The 19,669-nt window shown below is 34.7% G+C and overlaps 1 long non-coding RNA gene across 1 annotated transcript; it reads left to right on the top strand.

The window, feature by feature from the left end:
* Window positions 1-381: 381 nt before the first annotated feature.
* On the top strand, window positions 382-2,493 carry LOC137046946 (uncharacterized). The gene is made up of 4 exons (XR_010899120.1): window positions 382-1,401; window positions 1,516-1,603; window positions 1,715-1,832; window positions 2,129-2,493. It is a non-coding gene; the product is annotated as an uncharacterized lncRNA (long non-coding RNA).
* Window positions 2,494-19,669: the final 17,176 nt, after the last annotated feature.

Here is a 19,669-nt window from a genome sequence, read left to right as displayed (position 1 = left end):
TGGCCCATCATGATTTAAATGTTCAGCAAATACAGGTATGACCAAATTTGTAATAAATAAAAGTTACAATGTATTAACAAGACTTATGCCTATACTGGAAAAAACACAAACTTACTACATTCTGAAAACAAGCAAATCACTATTGTGTGTCAACTCTAACCAAAGCAGATCATGAACATCAGTGTAATGTTGCACGACATCAGTAAATATATAAAACAAATGCTGATGATCACCATCTTATTTTACTTGTCATTTGGTTTTACATAATAAAAAAATGTTCAGTAACTTACCAAAATGAATACCAGCGTCATCCCAGTCCACAGGTCTCATTTCGTCTGGATGAAGTTCATCACATGCACCCTCTTCCAGCTCTGTGTTGTGATTTGTCTCAGCTGTAATCGCTCCATTGTGAAAAAAAAACTTTTTTTTGTGAAGATAAAAATATGCATGTGAAACATTCTCGTTGCAGTGGTCGCAAAACCGCCGAGCTCTCTTTCTCGTATTATTATCAACAGGTGGTTGTCCTTCCATGTTGATAGATAATTATGTCCAGCATTATATTTTTGCACCAAATTAAAGATACACCTGCGACGCGTCATACCGAGGGCGTGGTTTGAGTGGGGATTAGCAAGCAAACAACACGCGCCAAAGAGGGGGCGTTTTGAGGTTTGAAATCAACCACTCACAATACAGGTGGGGACGGAGGCGCACCCAATAGTAGTGTATTGTTTCATGCGCGCGAAAGTTGAAACCTCCGCATTGTTTCCGGAAGTACAGAGAACGGATTGTTGTTTTTTTGTGGTGTTTGGTTGAGATTTGGAATCGATCATTTTCGACAGATTTAATATGGAGAGTAAAAGGAACCTTAGTTTTTCTACTCCACTGAACAAAGGAGGACAAGCAGCCTCAAGCTCAAGCCCAGTTACTGTGAATGCCTTGATGAAGCAGCTGATCTCCGGCCAGAATGCTATATCTCGTCTGCTTACTACTTTAATATCTGCACAGCATGAACGGGCTGATCTTCTCCAAGAGGCTCTCCAGCGTGTTTATTCTCTCGAGCAAAAGTATGAGCAGCACGGACTAACTTACAGGAAGAGCCTAACAACATTGTGAAAAGATTTAAAAGGGCACGTAACGTGAGGTAAGTTCAGTTATTGTTATATAATGTGCCTGTAAACCAAAGTTGGCTTACAATTAACGTTAGCCTAATAACGTTATGTGTTTTGTCTCCAGCGGTTACTTTGATGGCCATCTTATTCAAACTTGAAAATATTGTGGTTCTTGCAGATTGTGAATCCGTTTAAACGCATTTTAATTTCAAACTTTACAGGAATCTGTAAGGTGCCTTTGTGTGAAACCCAATTCAGAGAACAGCCCACACAAATACGATCCACAAACTGGGTAAGACTATTTATTGTATACTGTAAATGTTAGGTTAACCTACTACTAACGTCATATGGATTTGAAATGCCAAAACCGAATTTCATTCATTATAACTGCAACTTTTCCCCCCAGAATAGTCATCACACAACCTCGCTTTGACCATTTTCCTTTGAAGAATTAAGTACAACTTTTACAGATGTTGACCCTGAATGTGTAAAAGGTAATCTTAAAGATTATATTATTTTTTAAAGTAATTTTATATTAATATTTACCATGTGTGCTTTGTTTTGCTTACTTTTATTGGTTTTACAATTATTCATGATTTATTTAGCAGGTTGCAAGACATATTGAGACACCACGGAGGAAGTATTCTGTGGCTCAGCCTGAAAAGGCCCAAAATAAGACACACTATGAAGAACATGGCAAAGAACCGTCAAAGAAAGTGAAGGGTAAGTTAAGAAACTTGCTAAGCATTTATTTTCTCTTTAGGAGATATGATTTTGTCAATATTGTGATTAAACTTATACATTAAACCCAATACTTTGATCAAATCTGAGTGTGACATAACCATACTCATTAGTGAATAATGCAAATTGCATGTAAACTGGAGTGAAGAGTTCTGCTCATGTCATGTGAGCACCTTCCTGCGATTAAGACCTAACTCTTAGAATACATAGTTGCATTATTGTTGCACATGTAAACACAGTCTGTGTTTTAGTGGTTAAATTACTGTCATGTTTTGCAGTTGCTGGAGACCAGGTCCAGGGCTGTACAAGCTAACGCAGAAAGAGACCTGTGAGAGACCGCAACAATAGAGCAGATGTCTGATAAAGATGATGCTGTTGTTGATGGAAGGCCAGTGTGGATGGTGAGGTCTCCACCAAACCGAACCACGGTTATCTGCGCTCTGCCAAGTGCTACGAACCAGACTAGAGGCTGACCCATGCTACACGTCACATCATCAGTGCATCATTATAATGTATTTTTACAATGCTCTTTGGAAATGTTTCCACTTATATATATTGTGTACTTAGAACATATATTATACGCATTTTTTTTCTTTTATTCCTTTACATCGCCGTCCTTTAAAGAGAATTTGCTCACTTTTTTTCCCCCATTCATTTTATAATATATGTTTACAATGCTCTTTGGGAGTTTTTTTTTTTTTTTTTCCACTTATTTTTATTGTTTACTTAGAACATTTATGTATATTATATAACCTTTTTTTAACATTCTGGTTCTAATTTTATAATGTTACATTTTTAGATACACTGTGTATTTATTTCTTTATATCGCCAACTTTTAAATATGTTGTGTTAATTTTATTTTTCATCCCTTTTTTACCCTTTCATTTTAACTTATGTTTATTTTATATAGTTATATTTATATTGTTTATTTGTTCCTTTTAAATGCCTTTATTTTTTTATTTTATTTTTTGTTCTTTACATTTTCATCCCTTTTAAATACATTTTGTTCACTTGTTTTTGTTTCTCCATTCTATTCTTTTGCTTGTTTAAAATGCTCTTGGTAATGTTTTATGTACCTTAATAAATATTCCATATTTTCCTAAATTGTTTTTTGTGTGTATTTTTCATTTGGGGGGAGAGGGGGGTGGGGTTTATGGTGTATGAGCAGTATCTGCATAGCTGACCTATAACCAATCAAATCACTAAACTATAAGGCCTTGGGTGGGCTAAGTTTTAAAAGTAACCAATAAAATCACTTTACTGGGTTTTCAATGTGCCCTGTCCTCCAATAGCAGTTTGGGTTTTGGGAGTGGTTTTAAAAGAACAACCAATCCAGTTTGAGTTGAAAGGCCAATAGGGGATGGGAGGCAAAGCTGCTCAGAGGTGTGAAAATGTCTCCTGAAAAAACCTGATGGGATTACTTGCCATGGCAACAAATGGCTGTAGCATGGAAGTATACGGCCACAACATACATCCGATTTGGTATCATTCCGGATGTATACGGATATATACCGATCCATGGAATTTGACCTATCCGGCCAGTATACTCCCGGATTCTTCCGAATTTCAGCAGTGTATACAGGAGTATACGGGGCCGGATACACCTTTTTTCATGCAGTGATAGGAACAGCTTGTGGTCAAAACATCTGAATCAATCTGACTCACACAGACATCAAGAATCGGCGTATGAATCTCAGCCGTGGTGACACTCAAAACTCCCAGCATGCATTGCAGCACGAATAAATTATGCTGCTGAATAGCCTGGTTATTTTCTTTAATTCTTACTATTTGCCTTTATTTTTGGTGCTGTTTTTGTGTTGACTTTAAGTAGTGTTTTGTGATGTTCAGAGTTGATCTGTTCATTTTTTTTTTATTGATTGTCACCATTGTTGAGATTCATACGCTGATTCTTCAAGTCTATGTGAGTCTAAATGACAGCAGAGAGCAAACAATGTGTTAAAATCATGACTTTATAAATCATTCATAAGTAATTCCTAATCAGTGGTTGATAATTTCAGAAAGGTCCCAGTTTTATAGCGTAAAATAAGAGTTGATATGTGTTTTTAAAGGAATGGGTTTGTTTAGGGAAAAACACTGGACAAGATTAACAAACTAAACATCCTATTACAATTATAGCAAAACATAGTCAATCACTTCTGACCATTTTTTTTTCTTGGCTTTTTGCTACAATAAATGTGTTTAAGAAACACACAGTTATAGCAGACAAAGAAAGACTATCATTACAAAGTCAAGGGCCAAGATCCCAACTGAAGCAAACACTGATCACAATAAGGGTGACCAAATATTTTCTATTAAACATCAACACCTAAAGATCTGATAATTCTCAATAAGAGCTTCTGTAGTCGTCTGACAGAAATAAAGTCAGTCTGGTTAGTAATGTGTGAAGCTGGTAATGCTTCTTTGTGGAGTTGTTTAATCCTCTGATGAGATCTTCAGAGATTTAATGTCTTCTTTTATCTTCAGTTGATTTCATCTAAAGCTGTGACTGAAGTCAGTTGTAGTTCTTGTGTTTCTCTGTCCTTCAGTGATTCTTGTTAACAGGTGTTTTCAGTTATCACTTAATTAATCTCTTAATTATCTCATGAACTTCATCAATGCTTCAATTACTCTAACACTCTGTAGTGTGTACACTCTTCAGTGTTCATTTAAAACTGAAGATTTTGCTGTGGGGTTAAAAGGGTTAAATGGGTTAGATGAAAAAACCCACACAGGGAACCGTAAATTAACAGTAAGAAACTGTAAATTCATTTACGGAAAAGTACTGTAAAAAAACGGCACTTTACTGGAACCAGAGCTGCCAGTAGATTACCGTTAAATCAAGGAAAAACAGTAATATACTGTAAAACGTAACAGTCAGATTTACCAGATGAATCAAGATATTTTCACTGAAATATTAGTGAAAGTTAATAGAAAAAGTTGTGCAAAGTCAGTAACTGATAAGGAGAGTAAATATTAAAATGACCTGTGTTTATGTGTTGTTGCACAAGATGATATAGAAGAGATCTTTCAGTTGAGTTCATTAGTTTTGTGGGTTACCGTTGTGCTGAAGAGTAGAGCCTGTGCTTCAGTCCAGGATGAGCAGAGAAACATTGATGATATGCTGCCTGATGCTTTATTTAACGGCAGTGACTGTGTTTGCTGATGCAGTTATGAGCCGTTTGTTGAGTAATTTATCACATACGTGTGTGCTATTTCTCACAATGAACCACAAAGATTGAAGTTAAAGTCATGTTTCTAAATTATTTTACTACTACACCTTACTAGTGTGAAATGACTCAAATGAAGTTTTACGATACAAACACCTATAAATACTAGTTTTAAAATGAGAACTGTTTGAAGCGATCAGTTTTCCAAATGAAAAGTTACCTTTCATGGTATTATTACGGTAAAATACTGTAAAAAATGAGAGCTGTATATAAACAGTAGAGGGCTGTAAATTAACAGTACATTGCTGGAACCACAGCTGCCAGTAGATTACCGTTATTTTACGACACAATTTTTTACAGTGTGTTAATTTACAGCCCTCTACTGTTTATATACAGCTCTCATTTTTTACAGTATTTTACCGTAATAATACCATGAAAGGTAACTTTTCATTTGGAAAACTGATTGCTTCAAACAGTTCTCATTTTAAAACTAGTATTTATAGGTGTTTGTATCGTAAAACTTCATTTGAGTCATTACACACTTGAAAGGTGTAGTAGTAAAATGATTTAGAAACATGACTTTAACTTCAATCTTTGCGGTTCGTTGTGAGCAATAGCACACACGTATGTGATAAATTACTCGACAAACGGCTCATAACTGCATCAGCAAACACAGTCACTGCCGTTAAATAAAGCATCAGGCAGCATATCATCAATGTTTCTCTGCTCATCCTGGACTGAAGCACAGGCTGTACTCTTCACCGCAACGGTAACCCACAAAACTAATGAATTCAACTAAAAGATCTCTTCTATATCATCTTGTGCAACAACACATAAACTTATATAAATTTTAATATTTACTCTCCTTATCAGTTACTGACTTTGCACAACTTTTTTCTATTAACTTTCACTAATATTTCAGTGAAATTATCTTGATTCATCTGGTAAATCTGACTGTTACGTTTTACAGTATATTACTGTTTTTCCTTGATTTAACGGTAATCTACTGGCAGCTCTGGTTCCAGTAAAGTGCCGTTTTTTTACAGTACTTTTCCGTAAATGAATTTACAGTTTCTTACTGTTAATTTACGGTTCCCACTGTGGGTTTTTTCATCTAACCCCTTTAACCCTTTTAACCCCACAGCAAAATCTTCAGTTTTAAATGAACACTGAAGAGTGTACACACTACAGAGTGTTAGAGTAATTGAAGCATTGATGAAGTTCATGAGATAATTAAGAGATTAATTAAGTGATAACTGAGAACACCTGTTAACAAGAATCACTGAAGGACAGAGAAACACAAGAACTACAACTGACTTCAGCCACAGCTTTAGATGAAATCAACTGAAGATAAAAGAAGACATTACATCTCTGAAGATCTCAGCAGAGGATTAAACAACTCCACAAACAGCATTACCAGCTTCACACATTACAAACCAGACTGACTTTATTTCAGTCAGACGTCTACAGAAGCTCTTATTGAGAATTATCAGATCTTTAGGTGTTGATGTTTAATTGAAAATATTTGGTCACCCTTATCGTGATCAGTGTTTGCTTCAGTTGGGCTCTTGGCCCTTGACTCTGTAATGATAGTCTCTCTTTGTCTGCTATAACTGTGTGTTTCTTAAACACATTTATTGTAGCAAAAAAGGCAAGAAAAAAACATGGTCAGAAATGATTGACTATGTTTTGCTATAATTGTAATAGGATGTTAAGTTTGTTAATCTTGTCGAGTGTTTTTCCCTAAACAAGCCCATTCTTTTAAAAACACACATCAACTCTTATTTTATCTTATTAAACTGTGACCTTTCTGAAATTATCAACCACTGATTAGGAATTAGTTATGAATGATTTATAAAGTCATGATTTTAACACATTGTTTGCTCTCTGCTGTCATTTAGACTCGCATAGACTTGAAGAATCAGCGTATGAATCTCAACAATGGTGACAATCAATAATAAAAAACGAACAGATCAACTCTGAACATCACAAAACACTACTTAAAGTCAACACAACAACTGCAGCAAAAATAAAGGCAAATAGTAAGAATTAAAGAAAATAACCAGGCTATTCAGCAGCATAATTTATTCGTGCCGCAATGCATGCTGGGAGTTTTGAGTGTCACCACGGCTGAGATTCATACGCCGATTCTTGATGTCTGTGTGAGTCAGATTGATTCAGATGTTTTGACCACAAGTTGTTCCCATGCTCTTCAAATTATCTGGTTGTTGCAATACTGATGTTATAAAATTATTGGGTTCAAGTTTTACAAAAAATTAGGCATCAGCTATATGTTTATAAATAAGACTAGTAAATTATTAGTGAGTTAAACCATTATTAAATAGTCAACATGACTAACTCATGTTTTTTTCTCAGCTTTGCTTGCTAAATCAAATGTATTGAAAACACACTGTTACAGCAGCGAGAGAAAAACTAATGTTATTGTGTCAATGTTCAAGAGCCCAACTAAAGCTAACACTGATCACCATAATGGTAACGTCAGAAGAAACAATCAAACATCATCTGATAATTCTCAATGAGAGCTTCTGTAGACGTCTGACAGAAATAAAGTCAGTCTGGTTAGTAATGTGTGAAGCTGGTAATGCTGTTTGTGGAGTTGTTTAATCCTCTGATGAGATCTTCAGATTTAATGTCTTCTTTTATCTTCAGTTGATGAAATCATGTTTCTCTTTCCTTCAGTGATAACAGCAGGTGTTCATCAGTGTCTGAATTCACTCTCTTCTTTCCTCTCTCTCTGTCGAGTGGTCTATATCAGTGAACTAGTGTAGGGAATAGTGAATAAGGGGATAGGGAGTGATTTTGAACACAGCCTCTGAGTGTCGACTTTAAGTGTGTTAATTCACAGTAGTAGTAATAGGTTTCACTTTATGACAAAAAGATTTATGGCTTTGACCTTTTGACCTTTTGCCCGATTGAACTTCCGGGGTCACGGTCATGGAGGGGTTTCCGGTATGATTTATGACGTGACCTTTTGACCTTCCGGGGTTATGGGGATTACGGGTATAATTTATGACATGCCCTTTGACCTTCCGGGGTTGGTGGGGATTACCGGTGTAATATATAATGTTTTTGACAGATGTTTTTATCCTTTGAAGTGGGTATGATAAAGTTTTTATCCTTTGAAGAGGGTATAATATATGATGTTTTTGAAGTCGTTAATAATATATGAAGTCGTTAATAATGATAATATATGTTGTTTTTTATCCTTTGAAGAGGGTATGATATATATTTGTGACGGAAAGTTTTATCCTTTGAAGTTCGGGCTATCAGGACCCTCCTCCTCCTCCTCATACCATATTATCATGCTGTACTGTGAAGTGTATCTCACACAAGCCTTCTCTGTTAAGTCTTATATGTTTTTTAAAATAATATAAACGAAAATCTACCCCACAAAAGTTGAATGTTTATAAAATAGTTTAATAAAAAAAAACCTAAACCAACCATTTTAGTTTTAAATAAAATGGAGTAAATTAGCAAATTGTATCAAAAAGTGTTTATAGATTCGAAGTAAAAAACACTGCTTATAAAGCAATACAATGTATGAAACGGTTCACACAAAATCATTTAGAGATATTATTTAGCAATATTTAGACAGTCTGCATCTAACATCTTTTAAAAACAAAAGTTCCCATACCATGTAGGCATCCTATTTCCTGAATGTCTCCCGAAGCAGCCTCTCTTACCCATGGGGTGGGGTGTGTGGTTGTGTATTCCTGACACCTTGTTGCCATCCGCTTCAAAACTCGCCTAATATATGGCACAATTCGTCCCTTTTGAAACGTACCTCATCCGTGGGAGTTGGGCTATAGGGCCTCACAGGTCACGACACGCATTAAATGTTTATAGAGTTGAAGAAAAAACACACTGCTTATGAAGCAACGCAATGTTCACAAAAATCATCTAGAGATATTATTTAGTAATATCATAATCATAATATTTAGAGAGTCTGCATCTAACTTTCCTTTTAAAAAATAATTAAATAATACATTAATTAATATAATTTATAAGCTGTTTTGCTCATGGGTCAAATTTTGATCAGGGGAATACCTGAAACGCACACGCACACAAACACAGTAATTGGTTCTATAAAATTAACTTTTCTCTATTTTAAATGAATAAAAACAAATGTTACTAAAATTATTTGAACACTTTTAGTTATAGTTTTAGCTAAGTATAATAATAAATATAAAAAATAAATAAATATAAAAATACCTTTCATTTTTAGAGAGTTGAAGAAGATAAAAAGCAAATAGTTTAAGCCAAAATACCCTCCGATCCTCCCAGAGTACTCCACTATGAAGCGAATGCTTCAGACCCTCTCTGGACGGGAGGGGTTAGAGCTGAGACTCTGTGCATCTTAACCGGTCATATCTTATACTACTACTACAATAGTCAAACATTTTATGGTGGCCGTGATTTAGGATTGTAAGTCGCATATGATTTTACTTTTCTTGCGTCTTCCAAACTGGTCTTCATCAGTGTGGAAACATACACTTTAGATAAAATATACTATCAGTTATCTACTCAAAATGTGTAGAATTTTGAAAATATAACCATGTTGTTGAGACAGTTTGTCTGTTGGTCAGCATGAACAGACTTTGGAGAGAGCGGATGACTAGCAGGGAGATTCCCCTTTGACCCCAACGATTTTGCAGACCCTGCAAGGTAGTCATTCATTTCAGTTGTTATTCACAAAACAGCACAGAGTGAATCTTTAACATTTAAAAGTGTGCTTAAAAACCTTACAATTAAACTTACATTTTTAAGATGGTACATGTCCCATGGATCTATATTTTACTTTTCTTAGTTCTACAAAGTTTCAATATCAGTTAAACTTCTGGTTGACGATAATGTTTGCTGCAATGCACACAACTGTAAGATACACTACATATGTAAGAGAGCAAAATCAAACACTGTATGACACTAGTTTAACATTTGAAGAAAAAGTTTACCAAATGCATCTACATATCCGTTGTGTTCTGACACAAAGCCGTTAATTGGTACGTTTTGTTTTATAAAATGTACTTTTCCTATTTCTGCAAAGTTTCATGCTACTTTTACTAGCCTGATAAAAATGTAGTTAATACATTGTGAAACAAGACAATCACGCTACCAAATACATTTGATTTTAAGAAAAAGCAATGTTTTAAAATACAACAAAACCAGATTATTTTCTTTTGACAAACTATTAGAAAAAATACTTTCTCTGTGATGTTGGAATAGGCCTAGGTCTTTTTAAAGTATCACATCAGGCATGTAGCAATCATGCAGTGCAATGATCCAAATGAAGCTTCTTATCAAACAAAGACAATTATATTTATCTTTCACTTGTGAATATTTGTACGCTACTATCACACTTACCATTTTTAATATTCTTTACTATTGCCTTACGCATCCCGGTCCAGCTAAGTTATCCGTTATTTCAACTGTTTATGTCTTTTTCCTTTATTATTTTTGGCACAATTGAATCGATATCGCTTATAGCTTGTTGTCATTGCTTCTTCCCTATACGGATACAATCCAAACATGTTCTTTGTAGGAATTATGTGGGACACAAAACTCTGCGTAAATTCAAGAGGCCTAGAGTAAGAAAGCAGTGACATTGTATAAGAAAAAATGTCCGCTTTATTGCGATACACATTTTTTCCCCCATTGTCTATTCTTAGTCGTATGATCAAGATTACTGTTTGCATTTTATTTGTCCGGCTGTATTTGTTTTTAGGTAAAGATTCCTATCTGGTCGTTGTCAGTGCAAGTTTGTGCAAATCATTTTAAGCATTTTTATTAAACGTCAGACTAAACTTATTTGTTTTCTTTTGACAAACCTACATTTCAAACGATTCACCACCAATGTTCCACAACCACAGGGAAAACATTTTGTTTTGCAACACTCCTGAAACCTAATCTTAGTGAATTTTTCTCACCTAGAACACAAAACTTTGTTCATACCAAACAAGTACGTTTTACACATGTTGACTATTTAACTATTTTTTGTAGGTATCATGACATTTTAGAGGAATTACTAGAAGATTAAAACAGCAGAATCACAATGTTTGTTGATGATGTGATTGTCATATTTAGTTACATTTCAGATGACCGTTTTGTTTGTTGAAATTTTTTGGCAAAGGCTCTTCTTTGAGTACCATCAACATTATAGGAATAAATGAAAATTAAGAAATGACACGACAGTCTTTCTATTTGACAGTGTTTGACTAAAGTGATATTTCTTTTACTGTCACTACAGTCTCAGTCTCATCTACGATGAGGAATCACATGAACCGTCACCGTGAAAAGTAAGTCTGCTGTTCTACAGCTGAAACATATACGCCTGTTGCATTCATTAAAGTTTGCGCTTGTTAAACAAAGTTAGACTCCTCTTATAAAGGTTATAGACACATTTTGAACATTAGCCTTATACGCGTTTTATCCACGCACAAATCTCTATGTAATTCGTGAAGTACATTTACGAAAGTATCATTTTATAATCAATTTAGGAAAAAACATTCACAAGCAATTGTGAAAGTTTGTTATTTTGGATTTGTAAATAATGATTTTTACTACTCCACCGGATAGGCATGAGGTTTGGATGATTTTAAATGTGTGACTAAACTCCTCTTTTGACAAACCGACATTTCAAATTATGTAACGAATCGTTTCTTTCAACATCCCACTTGACATTAAAGATTGTGACGTGTCGTCAACTATCATCGACATCCGACCCTGACGTCCGACACATCGGTTGTAATAAACAAGATGTGCTAAAAATTCCATCTGATTTGTTAGCGCGATAATACCGCATCAACATAACCCGTTCCTGTTTTAGGTTCTAGGTCAATTCAAGCATAATCTTTATGCAACAATTAGTACGCGTGCACAATTTACCACAAATGTTTACCGCGGATAAGATAAGAGACATTCGGCTACAATGAAATCATAATACAGAAATCCTTTCTTCTGATCTATTGTAAAAGTTTGTAAAGTAGATTTTTCCCTGCCAGTAGAGGACAGTTTTACATTTTGTTTCGAAGACTACACTTTGAGCAGAGTCAAACAGGCATAATACAGCATTAAAAAAATTAAACTATGTTATTTTAGGGGGTCTGTCTGCATAATGCGTCAACATGAATAGCGAGTCTTGATCTTTTTGAAATATTACGTTTACCATCCACAGAACAGGGGTTAGAAGCCGTGACATGATTAATCTCACTGAGTCTGTTAAAGCGGCTGGTGTTTTATGGCTATCGAAAGCACCACATTCTTGTTAGTCACATCAAAGCTACAGCCCCTACCTACATGATTTAGTAGGCCTATTTAAAGAAGTTAGGAAACGGTCTGCAACTCTAGCGTTACAATGACTACTGAAACATCTTTGGTGGGTGTAACACAGACAAGAAGTTCTGTTGAAACGGTAGAAAACCTTCCTTACGCACTACAGAAAAAACAGAGGATCCATTTGACCAAGTTTCTTCATGAAGATGAAGATTTTGTCAAACAGGAATTTCTGCTAGGTGACGCTTATATCGGTGGGTTTGTTTTTGACAAGACATCACACACGGTCAAACTCTACGCCATGGAATTTTTTGAAGAAGAACTTACATCGGAGACACCTTGTGTGCTTTTCTCCGCTAAAGACTGGTCTTTTTTCTACAACCGTGTTTGGAGCCATCTTAATGGGGTTGCTAGTAAAACCTATTACATAAACGAATGGGATGGAGCGACGCCCAATGTGAGGTACAAGGTGACAAAGGACAGTAAGGAGCCAAAGCCTGATGATTACGTACTCGTATCAACCTGCAGGAACAAGACGCTACATGAACAAAACCGCCTTAAGTTGCGTAAATGTTATGAGGAGGCCGAAATTCGAAATTCAAAGTATTGGCTTCAAAGCAGCAGTGATTCCGACTCTGATAATGACTTCCCAATTCCAGAGGACTACCCTTTCGAATGCTGTACAAAGAGTCTTGTCCTCTTGTGGAGTGACATGCCTATGCTGCACAGCACCTTTTCACTAATAGACATGTTCTTTAAGCTGAGTTATATGTTGAGTGATACTGAATGATCAATCAATCAATCAATCAGTATTGGCGTATTACATGGTTAAGTCCTTTGTATTGAAAATATTAATACGTTTCAGTAAAACCATGCAGTATTTTAGCAATTACATTGTAATTGTAATGTTCCTTGTTTTGTGTTACTTGACATTATCTTAGTTTTTTTGTTTATTGGAACCAATTTCAATCCCCTCTATGTTACAAACTTAATAATAATTCACTCAAATTGTAGAATATTGTTTAAAATTGTTTGTATTTTTTGAAAAACATTAAAATTATTATTGATGTGTTACATAAAATATGCGCATTGTGTTTTAATTTTTCTTGAGACAAATTAATATGACACTGTCAGTAAAAGTCTTTAACTGAAAATATCATCTTAGCATTATCTTAAAAGTCTGCACAAAAAGAAATTTCAAGACTATCTAATTTCTGCTTTTTGTTTTGTTTTGTAAATCATAACTGGACTGAGTTACAATTATACGCTTCTCTCTGGTGACATGTAGGACTTTTAACATGCGGGTACTTGTAGCACACAATCTGTAGGCGCATTTTCCAAAACTCGAATCACAATTCGCGCAACGACCTTCTGTTTTTACCACACATTAACACAATCCATGTTGGTTTCACACAATATCCAGTCATTTAAAATAATTCTAAAATGCATACATTTTCTGTTCACACATGCTTAGCCAATACCAAAAAATCATGGTTTCTTCCGGTCTTATTTACAAATGCTTAAACAGTACGTCACAAATGAAGAGCTAATGGTCAAATCTTTAAATATAGTATAAAGCCTCTACTTCTGTAACAAGCTCAGACATTGTTCATAAAATAATCACAAATGATTGAACCTTTTATTTTTTAATAAACCGTTTCTGGACCTTGATACACTTAAGCTCTCTCCTAAAGTTGAAGAACAAGCTGCTCAAGCAAGCTCTTTGAAAAACAAGCTGCTTGGTTGACTTGTTTTTTTTTTTTTTTTTGTACTGTGAATGTTCATAGGCATTTATATGCCTTATTGACTTGCTTTTTTTAATTATTTACCCTGTGACATCTAAAATGTTCATTGTGTGCAACCTTTACACTTACATTTCTATTAGTTGCATGTACTGCACATTATTTAATAACGAGGGTTGCCATCATTTGATAACTGTTTTGAAAAAATATTTTTACATTTTAAACATTTCAGAATTTTATTTCAGGTTTTTGTTAGTTTAAAAGGCTTTCCAAGTGTTCTGATACTGAGATTACACTATCTATGCATATAACTGCTAGTTCCAATATCTGTTTAATATGTCATTGAACGCTGATGTTTATCATCACTCAAGCTGTTTAAAACCTTTCAACTGATTTCAAGCATTATTATAACAGTAACATTTAATTATATTTAAAACAATTACCAGCATATCATAAAACAAGTCAAATGTATTTAAAAGAGCAAATTATTTTATGTAATTACATTAATTACATCAGACTTGTAAGTAAAAAATACTTTATATGACTTAACAGGACAAGTTACATTTAATTATTACTTTGTCAATTTTACTCCGCATAGTTCAGTAGATTTCCATATCTGTGAAATTTACATTAAAAAATATTAGAGCAAAAACTTGCCAAAATCTACATTTCAAAATGTAACCAATGGAATCAAAACACAGCAAAACAAATTCAAAATGTAATCATTCCGTCAAAACTCTATCAAAACACTAACTATTGATGTCATTATGAAAAAACTACAGGTAGAACACAGTACAATAGGAATGCCATTGTTTTTGTATTGTTCAGTTTAATTTTACTGTAAGCCATTCTACACATTCTCTCCTCCAACATAGGTTAGCAATAATATTTCTTTACAAGTTATACAAGGATCAACATTTTTTTATTTTATTTAAAGAAACTATTCTTATTTAAAGAAGCAATAGAGTCCTATTTTTCCAAGTAATGGAAAGAAATTCTAGCCTGACAAGCCAGACCCACATCAAGATGTTTGGTCTGGAAACTCACCATTGACAGCTCAATCTGAGGGGCGGATAAACGGTTGTCTTTCAAACTCCCTCTGCACGCGATAGGATAGCGCTACAACCAACCAGAGCAACGACAGAGCTCGCTGACAGATTAAACATTCGCCGTATATGTCGGCTAAACTCCGAACACATCTTCCCTTCTTAAGAATGACTTCAGTGCCGTTCTTTGTTCTTTTCTCGGAGAAAAGCTTGACTACAAGTCTTCCGAATCAGCTTTGACCGCGACTCTGGAAGACTTGGAGTTAAGCTTTTCTCTGAGAAAAGAACAAAGAACGGCACTGAAGTCATTCTTAAGAAGGGAAGATGTGTTCGGAGTTTAGCCGACATATACGGCGAATGTTTAATCTGTCAGCGAGCTCTGTCGTTGCTCTGGTTGGTTGTAGCGCTATCCTATCGCGTGCAGAGGGAGTTTGAAAGACAACCGTTTATCCGCCCCTCAGATTGAGCTGTCAATGGTGAGTTTCCAGACCAAACATCTTGATGTGGGTCTGGCTTGTCAGGCTAGAATTTCTTTCCATTACTTGGAAAAATAGGACTCTATTGCTTCTTTAAATAAGAATAGTTTCTTTAAATAAAATAAAAAAATGTTGATCCTTGTATAACTTGTAAAGAAATATTATTGCTAACCTATGTTGGAGGAGAGAATGTGTAGAATGGCTTACAGTAAAATTAAACTGAACAATACAAAAACAATGGCATTCCTATTGTACTGTGTTCTACCTGTAGTTTTTTCATAATGACATCAATAGTTAGTGTTTTGATAGAGTTTTGACGGAATGATTACATTTTGAATTTGTTTTGCTGTGTTTTGATTCCATTGGTTACATTTTGAAATGTAGATTTTGGCAAGTTTTTGCTCTAATATTTTTTAATGTAAATTTCACAGATATGGAAATCTACTGAACTATGCGGAGTAAAATTGACAAAGTAATAATTAAATGTAACTTGTCCTGTTAAGTCATATAAAGTATTTTTTACTTACAAGTCTGATGTAATTAATGTAATTACATAAAATAATTTGCTCTTTTAAATACATTTGACTTGTTTTATGATATGCTGGTAATTGTTTTAAATATAATTAAATGTTACTGTTATAATAATGCTTGAAATCAGTTGAAAGGTTTTAAACAGCTTGAGTGATGATAAACATCAGCGTTCAATGACATATTAAACAGATATTGGAACTAGCAGTTATATGCATAGATAGTGTAATCTCAGTATCAGAACACTTGGAAAGCCTTTTAAACTAACAAAAACCTGAAATAAAATTCTGAAATGTTTAAAATGTAAAAATATTTTTTCAAAACAGTTATCAAATGATGGCAACCCTCGTTATTAAATAATGTGCAGTACATGCAACTAATAGAAATGTAAGTGTAAAGGTTGCACACAATGAACATTTTAGATGTCACAGGGTAAATAATTAAAAAAAGCAAGTCAATAAGGCATATAAATGCCTATGAACATTCACAGTACAAAAAAAAAAAAAAAACAAGTCAACCAAGCAGCTTGTTTTTCAAAGAGCTTGCTTGAGCAGCTTGTTCTTCAACTTTAGGAGAGAGCTTAAGTGTATCAAGGTCCAGAAACGGTTTATTAAAAAATAAAAGGTTCAATCATTTGTGATTATTTTATGAACAATGTCTGAGCTTGTTACAGAAGTAGAGGCTTTATACTATATTTAAAGATTTGACCATTAGCTCTTCATTTGTGACGTACTGTTTAAGCATTTGTAAATAAGACCGGAAGAAACCATGATTTTTTGGTATTGGCTAAGCATGTGTGAACAGAAAATGTATGCATTTTAGAATTATTTTAAATGACTGGATATTGTGTGAAACCAACATGGATTGTGTTAATGTGTGGTAAAAACAGAAGGTCGTTGCGCGAATTGTGATTCGAGTTTTGGAAAATGCGCCTACAGATTGTGTGCTACAAGTACCCGCATGTTAAAAGTCCTACATGTCACCAGAGAGAAGCGTATAATTGTAACTCAGTCCAGTTATGATTTACAAAACAAAACAAAAAGCAGAAATTAGATAGTCTTGAAATTTCTTTTTGTGCAGACTTTTAAGATAATGCTAAGATGATATTTTCAGTTAAAGACTTTTACTGACAGTGTCATATTAATTTGTCTCAAGAAAAATTAAAACACAATGCGCATATTTTATGTAACACATCAATAATAATTTTAATGTTTTTCAAAAAATACAAACAATTTTAAACAATATTCTACAATTTGAGTGAATTATTATTAAGTTTGTAACATAGAGGGGATTGAAATTGGTTCCAATAAACAAAAAAACTAAGATAATGTCAAGTAACACAAAACAAGGAACATTACAATTACAATGTAATTGCTAAAATACTGCATGGTTTTACTGAAACGTATTAATATTTTCAATACAAAGGACTTAACCATGTAATACGCCAATACTGATTGATTGATTGATTGATCATTCAGTATCACTCAACATATAACTCAGCTTAAAGAACATGTCTATTAGTGAAAAGGTGCTGTGCAGCATAGGCATGTCACTCCACAAGAGGACAAGACTCTTTGTACAGCATTCGAAAGGGTAGTCCTCTGGAATTGGGAAGTCATTATCAGAGTCGGAATCACTGCTGCTTTGAAGCCAATACTTTGAATTTCGAATTTCGGCCTCCTCATAACATTTACGCAACTTAAGGCGGTTTTGTTCATGTAGCGTCTTGTTCCTGCAGGTTGATACGAGTACGTAATCATCAGGCTTTGGCTCCTTACTGTCCTTTGTCACCTTGTACCTCACATTGGGCGTCGCTCCATCCCATTCGTTTATGTAATAGGTTTTACTAGCAACCCCATTAAGATGGCTCCAAACACGGTTGTAGAAAAAAGACCAGTCTTTAGCGGAGAAAAGCACACAAGGTGTCTCCGATGTAAGTTCTTCTTCAAAAAATTCCATGGCGTAGAGTTTGACCGTGTGTGATGTCTTGTCAAAAACAAACCCACCGATATAAGCGTCACCTAGCAGAAATTCCTGTTTGACAAAATCTTCATCTTCATGAAGAAACTTGGTCAAATGGATCCTCTGTTTTTTCTGTAGTGCGTAAGGAAGGTTTTCTACCGTTTCAACAGAACTTCTTGTCTGTGTTACACCCACCAAAGATGTTTCAGTAGTCATTGTAACGCTAGAGTTGCAGACCGTTTCCTAACTTCTTTAAATAGGCCTACTAAATCATGTAGGTAGGGGCTGTAGCTTTGATGTGACTAACAAGAATGTGGTGCTTTCGATAGCCATAAAACACCAGCCGCTTTAACAGACTCAGTGAGATTAATCATGTCACGGCTTCTAACCCCTGTTCTGTGGATGGTAAACGTAATATTTCAAAAAGATCAAGACTCGCTATTCATGTTGACGCATTATGCAGACAGACCCCCTAAAATAACATAGTTTAATTTTTTTAATGCTGTATTATGCCTGTTTGACTCTGCTCAAAGTGTAGTCTTCGAAACAAATGTAAAACTGTCCTCTACTGGCAGGGAAAAATCTACTTTACAAACTTTTACAATAGATCAGAAGAAAGGATTTCTGTATTATGATTTCATTGTAGCCGAATGTCTCTTATCTTATCCGCGGTAAACATTTGTGGTAAATTGTGCACGCGTACTAATTGTTGCATAAAGATTATGCTTGAATTGACCTAGAACCTAAAACAGGAACGGGTTATGTTGATGCGGTATTATCGCGCTAACAAATCAGATGGAATTTTTAGCACATCTTGTTTATTACAACCGATGTGTCGGACGTCAGGGTCGGATGTCGATGATAGTTGACGACACGTCACAATCTTTAATGTCAAGTGGGATGTTGAAAGAAACGATTCGTTACATAATTTGAAATGTCGGTTTGTCAAAAGAGGAGTTTAGTCACACATTTAAAATCATCCAAACCTCATGCCTATCCGGTGGAGTAGTAAAAATCATTATTTACAAATCCAAAATAACAAACTTTCACAATTGCTTGTGAATGTTTTTTCCTAAATTGATTATAAAATGATACTTTCGTAAATGTACTTCACGAATTACATAGAGATTTGTGCGTGGATAAAACGCGTATAAGGCTAATGTTCAAAATGTGTCTATAACCTTTATAAGAGGAGTCTAACTTTGTTTAACAAGCGCAAACTTTAATGAATGCAACAGGCGTATATGTTTCAGCTGTAGAACAGCAGACTTACTTTTCACGGTGACGGTTCATGTGATTCCTCATCGTAGATGAGACTGAGACTGTAGTGACAGTAAAAGAAATATCACTTTAGTCAAACACTGTCAAATAGAAAGACTGTCGTGTCATTTCTTAATTTTCATTTATTCCTATAATGTTGATGGTACTCAAAGAAGAGCCTTTGCCAAAAAATTTCAACAAACAAAACGGTCATCTGAAATGTAACTAAATATGACAATCACATCATCAACAAACATTGTGATTCTGCTGTTTTAATCTTCTAGTAATTCCTCTAAAATGTCATGATACCTACAAAAAATAGTTAAATAGTCAACATGTGTAAAACGT

Source organism: Pseudorasbora parva, chromosome 2, assembly GCF_024679245.1.
Source record: "Pseudorasbora parva isolate DD20220531a chromosome 2, ASM2467924v1, whole genome shotgun sequence".
Lineage (NCBI taxonomy): Eukaryota > Metazoa > Chordata > Actinopteri > Cypriniformes > Gobionidae > Pseudorasbora > Pseudorasbora parva.
This window is presented reverse-complemented; position numbering and strand designations above follow the sequence as displayed.